Genomic DNA, 16,456 nt, shown 5'->3' on the forward strand with positions numbered 1-16,456 from the left:
TGCAAGAGACCTGAAATCCTTGCATGCTTTTTATGAAGAGGCATGTACTTTTTTAACGCTTGCGCATCCAATAGCTGGTGAAAACAATTCAGGATAATCAATCTTTTAAGATTTACTGCTAAGCATCAACATACTCAGCGGAAGCCAGGACTACTGGTTATTTTCTTTAGATTAGCAACAGGTGTCAGATATTCTTGCCAACTAAAACCAGTAAAGACATGACAGGTATGCAAAGGGAGAGCTGAGCATGGAGCAAACCAGGGGTAGGTTTTGTTCACGGGTCAAGCATTTAGGCCAGGAAACAGGTCGAAGCCAGTAGAAGAGACTGGACTTCCATTACAGAAGCTTTCTGCTCATATTTGTAAAGTAATTACATCAGTAATTCTGCAAGAAGAAATCTCTGAGAAATCTGCTCCCACTAAGGAAAGTGCAGTAGCTATGGTTACTGAGCAAACGGGGAGAGGAGGCAAAGCTGAACCGTCGCTCTGGGCACCGTACACCATTTTTAACACCAAAAGCCTAGTTTTAGCTTTACAAAATACAACTATGAGAACAGCCACCCACGTTCCCCATTACAGCGTGTGCACGTATATATGTGTGTGTGTATATATATGTCTGTGTGTCTATGCATGTGTGTGTGTATATATCTATCTATATATATCTATAGTAGGATGAGGGGATGAGAAAGAGAACAAAAAAAGTAATCAGCTTTTAGAGTGTCATACAACTATGAAGTTCGTGACGTACTCATAGGCAACAATCTTGTACGCTCGGTTCGACAGCCCAGGGCCAGCGCCGCGGGACTCTCCCCAGGGAACTTCTGCTGCCACAAAGAAGAAATGGGTATCTTCATTTGCTCCTGAGGATTCCTCAAGAGGTACAAGCAGTTCCCTATAAAGGAACTAAGTCTACATTGCAGGCTTAGTGCAACCCTTCCAGAAAAGCTCCAATTAACCTTAAGGCTAATGAGCGTAAGTACTACTTGTAGTGTAGCAGCAGAATTACGGAACTTGGCATGTGCCATAAACCCCCCCGAGAAACTGGGTAAATATTTAAGCAATTAATCCACATTGAATTTCACATAAAATGGCTTCACGTAGTCATTGAGCTCATTAACTGGCGTTTTTCAAACAGGGTGGGGATAGTTTAGTGGGCTGCCTATACGGCCAATTCCCCAGGCAGGGATTCGGACCCAGGTGTACCTGCATAGCCACCTTCACATCTTCGATGGCAATGCCTTAACGCCATACCTATGCCACCTGATCAAAGTCCTCTCCCCAGTGGCCACGAGCATGGCCCATTCCACCTCCTCCCCACGCTGCTGTCTCTCAGTCACCAGAGACTTACTGCAGCGCAGTGCCTGCCACGCCGTCCGACAAAGCACCCTGGACGCTCGAGTTCCTGGGATATCTGGACAATATGCCTGGCTGTGCCTCGGTGCACACCTGCAGTCGAATCGTGGTTTCTTTAGCATACCATGTAGACATAGGCGCTGTGGCTGCAGTTCAAATTAGTCATCTAGGTTTCCTCTTCAGTCCCAAGGAAGAAGCAGGCACCGTCATCTCACTCATCTCAGGCACCTCCTCAGCACAAAACCCTTTCAAGGTTTTTATATCACTAAGCTAGTTATCTAGACTCCCTCTGTAGACTAGCTATGAGTTTGGTCACTACAGCTGGGTGAAATTAATCCCGTCCCTTACTAGAATCCGTTTCCTGAAGGTGCTTCATTCCGGAAGGTAGAATGGGCTGCTTCCAGTTTGTCCCCGTGAATCTCTTCTCCAAAAGGACAATAGGATAGCAGCGGCTGTTTGGTAACAGCTAGAGCAGGGCTTTCTGCTTTAACACCAACTTCTAGATAAAACAGTGTCTAATACCACTGAGACACTCTGGAGTACGCGAGATGTCCAGGCAGGGCTGGCAGACATGACACGAGACTTTTGTGAGACCAGTGTCCTTTTGGAGCAGTAGCTGGGAACTAGGAGAACATCTTGGCTAGCACTGGACACCTAATCGTGTCTACCTGACGGCTGGGTGCGTGACCTACCTGTAAAGCCAAGGCAGACGTAGTCAAAGGACTCTGGAGACTGATTCAGCTTGATCCACAACAGACACCACTGCACCAGAACACCCATACAAGGTTGGTAGGTAGGATGCAGGATTTAACAGAAACTCCGACTTCTGGAGCAGCAGCTGGAGGCCAGGCAGGATATCTAGTAAATAACCGCACATCTGTGCTTGGGGATCTCAACTGAGCCTATAGATTCTTGTTGCTTCTGTGGGCCGTTACTGGAAAGTCAAAGCGTTTTACAAGAAGTTAAACTAAAACCTGTACCAGCTTTCATCCACCTGTTTCCAAGAGATGGCAAAATTTAGTCTTCTATTCTTTTCTTATATAAAGTCTTTCTAGACAGTAGAGGCAGTCTTCAGGGTAGTTACATCTGCAGAGGGCTGGCCCGTGTGACGCTGGAGTCATGAGATACCGGTACCCTTTTGGACCAGAAGCAAACAGCCAGACAGGCCTCGGGCAGCAGTTGCCTATGCTGGATAAGCAAATCGCATTTATGTCATGGGCAAGATGCACATACTTTTAAATATTTAAGACATAAGGTTTAAATTGCTTTCATCTTGAAAACGAAGATAAACCAGTATACATTTAGTTTTAGGGCAGCAGGTTTTCATGGAGGGCTTCAGTTTCTAGCATCTTTTGGCACGATCACAGGCTGAATTCAGTTGCAATACAAATGAAGTTATGGGAATTCAAACCCAATTTCTTTCCAACATTGAAAAGAATAAGGCTTCCTTTATTCAAATCAGTATACAGACCTCCTGCACTCATACAAGAAGGAAACTTCTTTCTATGCTATAAGTAATATTAAATCAAACTGAAGACTTAAGAAAAGAATTCAGAGTAAAAAAACAATACTACAGACACTGGTAAGGAATTTCATCTTAACCAACAGAGCTCAAGAAAAATGAATCACAGAAACTCTCTCATCTTGAGAAATTTATGCATCCTATAATCCCCAAAGGGAACAATCGCATCTGATAAAAATCTTTAGACCAAAATTAAAAAGTAACAATAAAGCTGACAGAACTGCCTGAAATACATATTTTAGCAGAGAGTTATTAGAAAGTCAGCATAAAGTGCCTCTTAATCATACTCATCGTGTATCTAGTGGCAGTAAATCCAAGCAACCCTAGTTTCATATACCTCTGTAGACTTTATTTTATTGCTTACTTGCTTAGTAAATTTAAACTAGGTATATTGGCAATGTGTCTAGGGTGTCACCTGGAAAAGGTAAATTTCCATCACTCATTATGAACCTGCTTTAAAATATCCAGCGTTTGGAGCCAAAGGCATGAGTTTGCAAAGCTCAAATTATTGGTCAAACCATTAAAAAGATCCATCTTCAGAATATTTTTAGTCTTGGTGCAGTCACCTCAGTAACTCTGCTTTGAGGGGCACTCAGAAGTTTTAACCAGGGGTAGTCAAGATCTTAGGGAGGAAGCAGCGATAAACCTCCAATCCTCATCATTTCCACTTTTCATTTCAACAGAGTATCTACGAATCTAAACAGAAGATCTATATATACTACCTACCACATAATGACTTAGCAATATTGTCCATAAAAAATTATAGTGAACAAATCAAACCAGCAGCGATGTGTTATTGAGCTAAGGGCTAATTTCTGTCAAATTCTGGTCACCACATCTTTGTTAACTTCTACGTGACTTTTCCAGGAGAGAGTGCCCACCAAAAAGCTTACTCTGCAGGATACCATTTGGTATACAAATTGTAAGTAAGAGGCTTTGCAAATGTATTTAGTACATTAAACTTTTCAGTTACTAGCAATTCCAACAAATGCTTTAGAAGTTAAGAGTCTCTGAATCCCATAATCTCCTGGATCTCCCAGTTCCCCCAGGAAGAGACAGATAAACCTGGACTTCTTCCCAGTCCCACTTGCTGAAGAATGAATAGCAGTAACATTGCCAGAGCAGGATGTGAGGAAACACGCAACGCTTTCCATCAGGAACCATGAAGTCCCATGTCAGATGTCACAAGAGTTTCCGAGCTGTTTCATAGTGTTTTAACAAGCAAAAGGAAAAATTAATTCAGTGTTTAAAAATTAAACATTCAAGTTCTCATTGTAATTAGTGTTAAAACAGGATGGAGAATTTACATAATGTCCGACAACAGGCTTTTACATGCCAGTTGTAAATTATTTTTTAAAGCCAGTTATTATTTCAAATGTTCAAAAACTTCTGACAAGGGACTAATTCATAATATTGGATTACTGGTCTTAGTAAAATGGACACTATTGTCTCCAAAAGCCTAAATTATTGTGAAATCTCAGATGCATTATGTTGTCTGCTTTCAACTATATTTAACACTGCTTTATTACTTAAAAATACAACTTTGAAAGTAAGATGACAAGAACTAGATTTATTTGGCCTAAAGGGAGAAGAATTAAAGGAAACAGCTAGATAACTATATAAATATTCACAGAGAAAAATAATGAAAGGGAGAGAAATATTTCCACTGGGATTAGCTGTAATAGTGTAAAAGGCTAAAGCTGAAAAAAAAAAAAAATCAGTTTAAGCTCTGTATCAGGAAAAAGTGTTTTTGAAGACACTAATGTTGGCTGGACAGAGAGGAAACTGTGACTGCTTTTCAAGTGAATCAACCGATCCTCTTCCTTTCCTCCCTCCTAGGCAACTAGAGGGGTTCTTCAGCCCTTTCAGGCCTAATTTGCTGGGTTTTGCCATCTGATTCTCCAAGTCAAAGAGAAGCAGTTGGCTCTTGTTATCTTTCTGTGAGTCACTAAAATTATTTGAATAGTTGAAAGATTACAGGATGACAAACTCTTAGGAGCTTCTCTCCTCCAGTTTCACCCACTGCATGGATACCATTAACCAACGGAGAAGACGTCTTAGTTTCTAGATAACTTTCAGGAAGGTATGAAGACGGATGAGGAAGGTAACGAAAATATTGTGGTACCTATCAACGTACTCAGGCAGCGCAGGACTCTGAACCTACGTGAGATCCTGCCCATCAGAAGTACTGAGGCACTGCTGTAGAGGAGGTTTTGAGGAAACAGATGAACACTGGAGGTGACTATCAACTCAGTCCCTAGGTGGTGGGGAGGTATTCAAGATGGCACGATATCCTAAAGAATTATGCTTCAGCTTATACAGAAACATCTGCAGTTAGTCCTCAGGGCATTCGTTTTCATTTTGTGAGGTGAACAGGACTGTGCCTGCATATATGGCTAAAAATTAATAATTGGGTCTTTCTCTCATAAAAACAACACAGCAAAATCTGTTGTTCTGTTATTAACGTCAGAAAAAGCAATATCACGCCCTTCCCCAAAACAACTGCCACAAGAGTATAATGCCCCCCCTGTACCGCCCCAACAGGTTGGCATTTATGGATAAGTAATGCTGCAAAAGATGTTCTGGAATGAACTGCAAGCACAAAGGCTTGGCTTCTCTGGTTAGACAAAGCTGTAACATCCACATACCCAACATCCTCCAAAACCCACACGAAGAGATCAGCGCTGCCCTGTAAAAGACAGGGTGAGAGGTCCCGTACACTTCCCACTGAAACAAACAGAAACACACTCAGACTCATGGAGGGAAAAAAAAAATAGTTCATGTTTGTTGGAAAGAAACAAACCTATATATATATATAAAAAAAAGGTACATATACATTAAGCTAGAGAATAGCCACCAGGCTTTAAAGTATGCCAGGCTGTTTCTAACATGGATAAAATTCATGTCTTTGTTTTGACTGAATACCATACTACTAGAAGGTCCATAGAAAAAACAGAAAATAGTGTGTCCATGATTGATTTTTTTTCCTCTCCTTTCTGAGAGTCTCCTGCTTCCAGGTGCAAAAGAGAGAAAGCAAAAGAGAGAAAGCAAAAGAGAGAAAGCAAAAGAGAGAAAGCAAAAGAGAGAAAGCAAAAGAGAGAAAGCAAAAGAGTGTGCCTTGTAAAATCTGCTGTGCCAGCTGAGTGGCTTGCAGTGGTAACCACCAGCAGCAGATCGGTAACAACCCACAAGTAGGCAAGGTGGATCTCAGCCTCACAGCAATTTCCACGCTGATTTGGATCACCAGAGTCCCCGTATCCAAACACGTCTGTATTAGTTTTGGAAATCAGACCTGGAGCTTCATGCAATTAATTAGTCAAGCTCCTGTACAAGGACAGAGATAAAATCCACAATGAGCGTCTGGGGATTTTATGCTCCTTTTCTCCTGCTTCCTTAACTACTCCAAGCATGACTTTTTGCTTGGGTTTTCTGTTTGTTTCTGAAAGAACTTGCGCTTGCCAGTAAGCAGAGATGGGGACTGTGCAGCAAGTTGTTGCCGATTCACAGCAGAGAAAAGCAGGGCTCATTCAATAGAAAGTGAAATTAAAACCCAATTCTGTTTCTCCACCGAAGCTATTTAAAAGAAAATTTCTTCTGAACTGTGACCTCTGACAAAGGAGGAATAAAAACATCTTTCTTAACGGAGACAGCCAAAATACAGTTAACTGGTGGTTGAGATAGAGAAATAAAGATATATTAAAGCAGTCAATCAGTTTGTATTCGAAAGTCATCCCAGCTCTCCGTCCTGCCTTTTATGACAGCTAGATCCCAACCGCACACTGAACTCACTGTGCTTTTTCTGTATTCTCTGAAGACTTTGGAGGCTAAAAATGCAAACATCACCGAGCTCCCTTCATAATGAACATGCTTTTTAGGGGCATGCTTGGAAGCTCGTTAGAATTACCAGGAATGCACTAATTTCCACGGACTTTGGATCAGGCCAAGACTCCCTTGGCCAAGATGTAACACCAAATGACTTGGCTCTCAACGCAATTTTACGGCAAGTACCAGCAACAAGGATTTGCATCTAAACCCACACAGCTTTCTGCAGCACGTGACATGAATTGCTCCCACAGGAAGACGCTTCTTCCAAGTTGTGTTATCAAGAAATATTCCCTGCCTTTGGCATAATTGTTCAGTAATATGCATTTTGTGTATGGAATAAAACAGAAATGCTGACGGGCCAGCTTTTATGGCTGCTGACACAAACTTTCTGAGCGTAGCTGTGTAAGATCTGCTGACACAAACCTTCTCCTTGAGAACAGCTGCGATTGCCTGCTGCTTTGGGGAGGGGATGGGGTGGGCTTTTTTCTTTCTTTTTCTGCCTCCTGCGGAGAACTCCAAAGTGCTGGCTGTGCTCATAGGGCTGAAGTATCTACCAACGCCTGGTTATGCTACAGATGCGAGCATCTAAAAGACAAAGTCAGTTCCCCTCCTGGCTTCATCCTCCATTTGTCTTTCAGATTATTTAATAATCCCATGCTCAGCAGTATTTGGATAAGATGGACCATATCTAAAGTGCTCCAGTTAAAGCTGAACAGAGCATTATGCGTATTCTTCTAAACTGATAAGCACTAGGGATAGGCAAAATTCCCACAAAGAGTCAGATGCAAGGCACCATTTACTTGAAGGTTAGTGAGCATATTCACAGAAGACAAGCGCAGCTAGAGGGTAAGGCAGCAGCTTCTCGGGCTCTGCATTTCAGGGCACAGCTAGCATATAAGTGTTTTAAAAGATACTCGAGGAGCCTCCCAGCTCCCTGTTCAGCACAGATAATGAAGAGCTTATGTCTCCCCTTCACCAACAACAAAGTGCTTAAGGATACGCTTAAAAGCATTTTGCTGATTTAGGGCCTCGGTAACTTGTCTGCAACGATCTGGATGCCCACAACTCCCCCTTGAAAGGAAAAGTGCATTTGGGTCCTGGAGGAATTGATGTGCATTGCAAAGTCTTTCCTAACAGTTGCCACAGCAGAAACCTCATGGCTTAATTTAGATATCCTACAGCAATTACTGCCAAGTCATGCCTGGGTTGGTACAGTAGGCATTTTGAAATTCAAGCTTTTCTAGAGTTGCAAACGTTCATTTTATTGGTCCTACAGTTACCCTAACATAGCGCAAGGTTAGTCTTCTGACTTTCTAACCACCCTGTTATTTACAAATGTCTGAAGCTCACAGATTTTTTCAGCAGAGCTGGTCCCTTCCTCAGCATGACCATACTCGGGAGCGAAGGCGCAAAGTGCAGCACTCACCAGAACGGTTTGATTGTTTATCCTGAGCAACAGTCTAGAGCTCCTGAAAGAGCAATTGAAAAAAAGTCAAACTAACACCTTTGCACAATCACAAGTTACAATTAAAAAAAAACAACCCCAAAACCAGTACTTGTGCTGTAAGATACAGTAAGACTGGGGTGCTGAGCCTGAGTCAAGCGTGCTTTCCCACTGGTTGCAACAGAAGTTGTGTGTCAACAGACCTCAGGCACACACTCAGAAATGCATTTTTTTTCCTTCCCCATTCATGTCAAAGATGATTAGACCTTGAATAGTGTAATATCTGTCCGGTGAAACCCCCTGCGTTGCTGACAGAAATCAATGGAGCCACGTTGCTGAACTCAGTCGGATGCAGAGAGAAAGCCCGGGCGGACAGATGAAATACCGCAGTGACAGACAAGCCAGTACGCTGGGCTTTCTTGTAATGCAAATGAACAAGCCTTGCCTGCTCCCGATCTTTTCTTCTAAGAACCACAGAAAGTGAACCCTTCCACAGCTGCCCAGCATACTGACTTTATTGCCCAATTCTATACAGAAATTTCGATAGAATAATTTATCTTAAATTTCAGCAAAATGAAAACAGGAATCAAACTATTCCCCAAAGCTCCAGGGTTTAGAGCTGTCCGCAACCTTTCTTCAAATGAAAGATTTCCCTCTCCTGCACCAAAGGAATAATATGGAGTCTCATGCCAGCCTTAAAAAGCCATCTTGGATGGTATAATGTTATCATCTTGTCCTTTGCTGTCTTTCCTCAAAGATTTCGTCCAGAATATAGTGGGACAGAGAAGGTAGTATTCGCGAGGTGACAAAAATAAACTGAAAAGCGTTAGCAAGACGTAAGGTGCAGTCATAACTAGCCTCTGTCAACTGCGCAGCTTGGAGCTGGACCTCTATCTGAAAAAGCAAACAAGAGTTTTGTGCTTCTGCTAGTTTGAAGGTCTTACCTCTCCCCACCTCTACAAACACGGGGCGGGGGAGAAAGAAAGAAAAAAAAAGGTTTCCAAAACCTACAGACTGATTAGCAGCAAGACTTAGGTACTGAATGCTGGCACATTAAGAATTTTACAAAAGCAAGTCCTGTCTTTCTGCAAGCTGTTGTAAACATCTCTGCCTCAAACCCCTCCAAAAATAGGCCAAATCTGCTATAATTCACAGACTAGCTAGCTGCAAAAATATTTCAGAGTGCCTTAACTATCTATTGCCTAAATCCTAAATGAGCAGGGAGACAAAGTCACCCTGAATTATAGCAGAAAAATCACTTTTCCTGTCCCGAAACAGAAAACAGCAGTCGGAAAACAGGAGTTATTAAGCTCGGCTACATCCTCACTCATTAAGACCCGACCTTTATTACTCCATTGTTAGCTCAGATTATTCCGTTTCTCCTCGGGGAGCAAGGCCACGTGGACGGGCGATGGCAGGGGAGGCCGGTGGGACCGACCCCCTCGTACCGGCACCAGTCCAGCCAAACAGGCCCCAGAGAGGACTGAGGGAATCATTTTATTTCTTTTAATTCTGCCGGTAGGGATTTTAGATTGGTTTTTGGCTGGACGGAAAAGAGAGTGCGGGGGGAAAACAGCAGATTTGTGTTGTGCCAAACCAGCAGCAGCACTGAAGACTGGGGTTTTTTATTATTATTTTTTAGTGTTTCGGAGGCAGCAGGGGCAGCAGCCCCTCCTGTCCTCTATCAGCTCCACAGTCTCCAGCCACAAAAAAAATCCCCAAATATAAATCCACATTATCAAACTCATTTTCCACTCCGTTCTCGCAGCCCTGCCTCTGGTCCCCTCGCACCAGCCACCACAGGGACCCGCAGGAGTACAGACAGCTCCATTTTGTACCTCAGCACTTGATGAACCTTATAGACGCTGCAGATCTACCTCCAAAACACCGCTCCGGAGGAGGACAATGTTCAAAGGAGGCTTTCCCAAATCACTTGTTGATAGAATGTTGTTCTTAGAATAGCTTGATTTGGCGCAGGTGGTTTGGGGTAACATATTTGAATCCTTGGCTGCTTTATATATTGCTTTTTGTTGAGAATGGCCAAGAAGATAATTAACTCTCCCTCTCAGAATCAGGTTGCGAACCCTGGCATCTTCCTTTGATGGTGCAGGGGCTTTGGCTACGGGTGACCAGGGCAAAAGGCTTCTCCTTCCAGAGGAACGTGACCCCACAGACCAGGCTCTTAGCTGATGACCTTGCCCTTTCGAGGCTGAGCAATAGCTGGTTGTCAGTGGACTGATGTGGGAGGACCAGTCCTTCCTTCACCAAGGGAGAAACCCATGCAATAGGACTCACAATACGTATAGACGGTCTTTTCCAAACAATTACAAGTTCTCCCTGCATCAGCTGGACACAAGCCTGTTTCAAGCTAAAGGTCTATCAAGCCCCATCTTCAAAAAAGGTTCACTGGTACAGTACTTCCAGTTTCTCTCTCACGAGCCCGCAAAGGCAGAGCAGTCTCACATTTTGCTGCCTTTTGATTATATACACACACACACATTGCCTACTTTCTGCATTCTACACCCTCTTGTGCAAGATTTCATGCCATCTCCTCTCCTGCGAAATCAGCTGCTGATGCTCTTATATTAAGTAGCAAGCTCTGTCCTTCCCCAGGTTTGCTCTTCTCTTGGTTTCCCAAGACTTCTCTCTACTCAAGCCATCCTCAGGTTGCTTCTGCTAAGCCTTTCTGCAGTCCTGATTCTAGGTCTCTTTCTGCTGGCAACCATTCCAGCTTTAGCCCCTCTTGAACCTTCCTGGACACCTACCTCTTCTCAGCCCAATTTCTCTCAGTTCCTTAGCTACGAAACACAAGATGTAGGAGACAGATCAGCTGAGAGTTGGTCCTCCGTCCCCCTTAGTGGGATCGGGCACACACAAACCACAGTCTGGATCCAAGCACATTTCTCAAATATTCATTCGAAGTAGAGAATATTTCCACAAAAAGGTTTGGTTTTCAACAAATTGTCAAGAACTTGTCTATGCCTAAAAACTGTCTGTTACTATTAAAGCAGAATGTGCATTTCAAAGGCAATGGATGATTCAAATTATTTTTGGAAGCTCCTGTTCTATTCACAGAAGCATCACAGAGAGCTGTTCAGAACAACTCCATGTATAGGCAAGTCCCTGGAGCCAGGTAACAAGCCAATGTTCCTGCTTAAAAAAGTGAAGCTCTCTCTCCCCCTGCCTATACCTTTTGATGTCTCGGTTGAAATTCCCTTCAGAAGAGCAGACATTAAAAAAACACCTTAGATTGCTAAGCCATGTGAACTAGCCCTACTGGTGACAGCCGTATGCATTTGTCCATCTTTCAGGTTAATCTGAAGAGAAATGAAACTGGACAGACCTGTGAAGCTTCTTTGAAGTTCAGCAGGGGAGTCGGAGGGGAAGGTTTCACGGACACAGAGGTCCAGCCTGCTGCTCCTGCCCTGCTAACACCTCCCTCCGTACCAGCCCCAGCGCACACAGTCCGTGACCGTCTCTCACATTCCCGCAGAACTAGCGGATGGTACTAAACCAGCAATATGAAAAAGCCTGCGAACGCCTCACCAAAAATCTTTGCACAGTATAGGAATCTTGACTCAAATGGACCGAAGCAAAATCCTTACTTCCCCCTCTTCACTAGATGCAAATACAGAGAGAGGGCAAGAGGGGAGTAAAACCAGCCTAACGCTGCCTTAGACAATTCCAAAAACATCAAATAGATCAAAAGAACCGCATGATCTACTAAAAAAAAAAAAAAAAAGCAAGCAAAACCCCCAAAGCAACACCCCCCACAGCAATCAAGAAATCATTGTGAACTTTTATGCACCTAAAATCCACATATATTTTTCAGACTGCTGAAACTGGGAGATGATGAAAGCATAAACTACCTTTCCTCTCATTCCAGATTAAAATGTGAAATAGAAATTGTTAAATTTTGTTAAAATACTCAAAATAAGTCTTGCTTTTAAAATTAAGTGACAGACCACAATCTGAAGCAGGAACTTCTATATTCCTTTATAGGTAATTACCTTACTTGCTGTAAACAATGCATTTGGCATATGTTCAGACAACATTCCAGCCTGCAAAAATACTCAAAGAAACCAAACACAGGTATACATGTTTTCAAGCCCTAACCAACATTTTCCATTTCCCACCTCCGCATTTCCACAAATTTGTTCTATTGTACATATTAAAATCTTACATTTGCCCATGAAAGACCTTAAATCAACTCGGTTCAAGTCTTTGAGCCGGACCTCTTTCTTTTTCTGCCAAGAATCTGGAGTTTCTTTTCTGGCTGCCAATAATTATTCCGTTCCTGTAGACAAAGACATAAATCTGTGCTGTTCTCCATTTAGATTTGTCTTTAAAAATTCCATGGGGACTTCAGGGGAAAACTTTCCATTCAGTTTCTCTCTGGAGTTTCCTGAACTGACAGTTCAGACATCAACTTGTCTTTAATACTTTTCATTTTTGATCCTTTTTCTCCCCCACTTGGAAGAGCTCAGCAGTTCATAAAAAAAAAAAATCTTACCAGATATTTTCCATTCAACTTCTTTTGCCCTCTGAGTTTCAGTCCTACTCCTTTCCTATCCTAACCAAGCCATATGACACAGCGAGTTCACATAGCTCTAACCAAATCTCCGAAATAAAGAGCAGAAGAGTCCCACAAAAAAGCATTTGAACTAACACACACACATCTCTGCAGGAGACAGAAACATTAATGATAGGTAAAAACACGCTGTCAGCATAAAGTTTGCCACTGGAAGTATCAGAAAATAGATCTTCGTTAGCAGTAGAGCTTGTCTCCCAAGGTGGAGTATCACCAAGCTCCCCTCCGTTTGGGTACTTGCCGAGACTTGCAGAGCATGCAAACTTCAGGGAGGCTGATCACAAAAGGGAGCTGATACTTTCACTTTCAAGAGGGAAAGTAGGTGATAAATACACCCCTGGAGAGCCCTTTCCTGGGGTCAGAGGGGAGGCACTGCAATGGTCATCAGAAGCACCAGGGTCCCCAGAAGTCAACACGAAGGACTCCTAGCCGTGAACACGAGTGGCTGTAGGACTTTTCATGAGTATCAGGACCTTTCAGCAAAGAGCAGACAAGTTTGGTCACTCCTGGTTTTGCAAACCTATACCCTATGACACACGCTTACTCTGAGTGGCAACCAAGACAACTGGTTTTGTCACTTCTAATTTCAAAGGCTGTACGCTACACACAATTACCCCAAGGCAATAAAACATGATCTATTTCAATTTAGATTTGATCTGCTCTTCCATGCAGGCAGCACAAAGAATATTGTAGCATTTAATCAATTAGAATCATAGAATCCCTGAATCATTTAGGTTGGAAAGGACCTTTAAGATCGAGTCCAACCGTAAACCTAACACTGCCAAGTCTACCGCTAACCCATGTCCCTAAGTGCCACATCTACACGTCTTTTAAATACCTCACATTAAAGTGCATATAGTCAAGCTGCAAGATCTTAATTAGCAGCTCCCTTAATATCAATGCAGTGAGTACATTCACTGCTAAGAATAAAAAATAATAAATCTACCACTGTGCATATTTAATCTGTACTTCGTGAACTAAGCATAATCCAGTGGCATCTCAACATCCTTACCAAAACCGTTTGCAAGCTAGGCAAGTTGCACAAAGTTCAACTATTTATGAAGTTCATCGCTATACAGAGCCATCTATTTCTGGCCAAGGAACAGAACATGAATTTCATAGATCCTGGAATTGTTTCATTTGTCAATATCACCCTATCCCTTGCCCATGAGAGCAGAGTTATTTTAGCAGCACTTTTTCAGAACACCTGAGCCAGCAGGTGCTTTAGGCTATAGAGAAACAACTGGAGAAAGGCAGACTTCAAACGATCCAAAGCCCAGAAGTCCTTAGTTAGTGGCGATGCTCGCTGTGTTTCTCCTGAGCTAAGAGAAAAGAAACAGGGTCTGCTGGACCTTCCCGTAACCTAAGAATATACCCAGGGTACCAGAAAGTGGGGTGAGGCCGGCTTGGAGCTGACTTCCACGCTGCCGTAGCTGGGCAGCCCTCAGTACCCCGGCTGCTGGGGTACGACCGTACGAACCACGGGCTGCCCTGTATCACACGCTTAAACCCACCACTCCACTAGCAGAGGTGCCGTGTGCCCGCTCGGCACCTGTGGGAGGACGGCATCACACCCGAAGCACAAGAAGGAGCTCTCAGCAGCCTTTACGATAACCCTGCCTTAGGTCTTGTAATAAGCACATCCTTCCCGCTTCCCCAGCGGTACAACCGAACAGTGCAATCTATCTAAAACATAGCGAAAGGCTGGAACACAGCGAGACAAACCACCTCGTGATGGTATGATTTTGGGAAACACGCTTCGCCGCAAAGAGAGAGACTCCTAAACAACGCGCGCTTCTGCGCTTACAGAGGAAGCGCCGTCATCTTTCACAAAGGAGAAAACAAAGTGCAGAGAGTCTTGTCCAAAGCCAGGATCAGAGCCCATCTTTCCGCAGTATTATTTTAACAGCCTAACAACACGACCAAGGCAGCAACAAAAATCCCGTTAACTGTAACAGGAACAAAACTGGATCCTCTCCTGGAGGGGAGTCAGTGCTGCAAACGTAAGGCTTATGCAACACAGCCGCACTCTACTCTCCCTTTTGGAGAGGTAAATAAGGTGTAATTTAACTATCATATTACACTGTTTAAAATAAGCAAGCCCTCAGCTTCTCTTCTGAGGTACTTTGTAGTTACAGACTGCAATGCTTCACTGAAGTTTGCTTATTACATAAAGTGCTTGCTACAAAAGCATATTTCCATTTAATTCACCCTAACATCCTTAAAACCAAAGGTCAAAAATACAGAAACAAAAGCCTAACTGTAGCTAAGTAGGTCTTGGATGGAGCCCAGAGCTGACAATGAACCAAAGTTTCACACAAGAATAAAAGAAGCTTCAGGTTTTGTGTTCTGTTTAATTAAATGTGCTTTATAAGAGAATCAGTTTACAAAAAAAGGTTTTTAAAACACAGAACCTAATTTTGAAGAAAGCCTGAATCAAAGAAAAAAGAAGTGTTTGCTCACTTTTTAAGTTAATGTATTTTTAGAGCTTTAAAAATCTTTGTTTGCATATGAATGCATATTTGTGTGGCAGATGTCCCACACCTGTTTGCATTTTGCAGGACAGTTGTTTTTACATGTTTTTATCTCAATCCTAGCACAGATAAAATTCGAACCTAGAATCCCCTCTCTCATTTCAGGGGCAGTTATGACTGAAGTCCACATAATGTGTTTTTCTTCTCCTCTTTCACATTCAAAGCAAACTCTTTTTTTCTTCTTCCATGTAGATATAGGTCTTCAAAGTTAGAATAGCTTGTCACAGACCTTTAAATTCTCCCACACTGAATCAGAATCAGGGACAGTGAGATTTACTGCATAAAATGAACTCTACTTTTGTATAAGCATCAAGGACAACTGCTGCTCTCTTTTACTGTATCATTGCTGCAGTTTAACCCCAGCCAGCAACTAAGCACCACGCAGCCACTCGCTCACTCCCCCCACCCAGTGGGATGGGGGAGAGAGCGGAAAAAAAGTAAAACTTGTGGATTGAGATAAAGACAGTTTAATAGGAAAGAATGGAAAAAAAATAATAAAAAAAATTGGAATATACAAACCAAATGATGCACAATGCAATTGTTCACTATTCACCGATCGATGCCCAGTTAGTTCCCGAGCAGCGATCCACTCCCCACAGCCAACTCCCCCCAGTTTATATACTGGGCATGGCAGCACGTGGTATGGAATTCCCCTTTGGCCAGTTTGCCCTGGCTGTGTCCCCTCCCAACTTCTCGTGTCCCTCCAGCCTTCTTGCTGGCTGGGCATGAGAAGCTGAAAAAATCTTGACTTAGCCTAAACTCTACTTAGCAACAACACACTGATGTTTTCAGTTATCAACATTATTTTCATACTAAATACAAAACATAACACTATACCAGCTACTAGAAAGAAAATTAACTCTATTATCCCAGCCAAAACCAGGACAATCATCAAGTAAGTGTTTACACTTAAAATCAACAATATATTATTTTCCTCCTTTGGAGGATAAAGTCAGTCACCTCTCCTCCCCGTTCACCTCTCCTTTCCCTCACTAGCAGCTCTTTGAAGCTTTTAATACAATGTTTTTCTAATATTTCACTGTTAAACCTCAAGGTCAGGTCGCAATCTCCAAACAAGCAACAGGGCTACCCAAGGACTCCCACACATTCCTTCTTCCCACAGTCACTCCCTGTATTACCAAAACTGGATGTTAGGCAATTACCTAGAGCAACTATGTAATCAAGAAT

Source organism: Accipiter gentilis, chromosome 15 (assembly GCF_929443795.1).
Source record: "Accipiter gentilis chromosome 15, bAccGen1.1, whole genome shotgun sequence".
Classification (NCBI taxonomy): Eukaryota; Metazoa; Chordata; class Aves; order Accipitriformes; family Accipitridae; genus Astur; species Astur gentilis.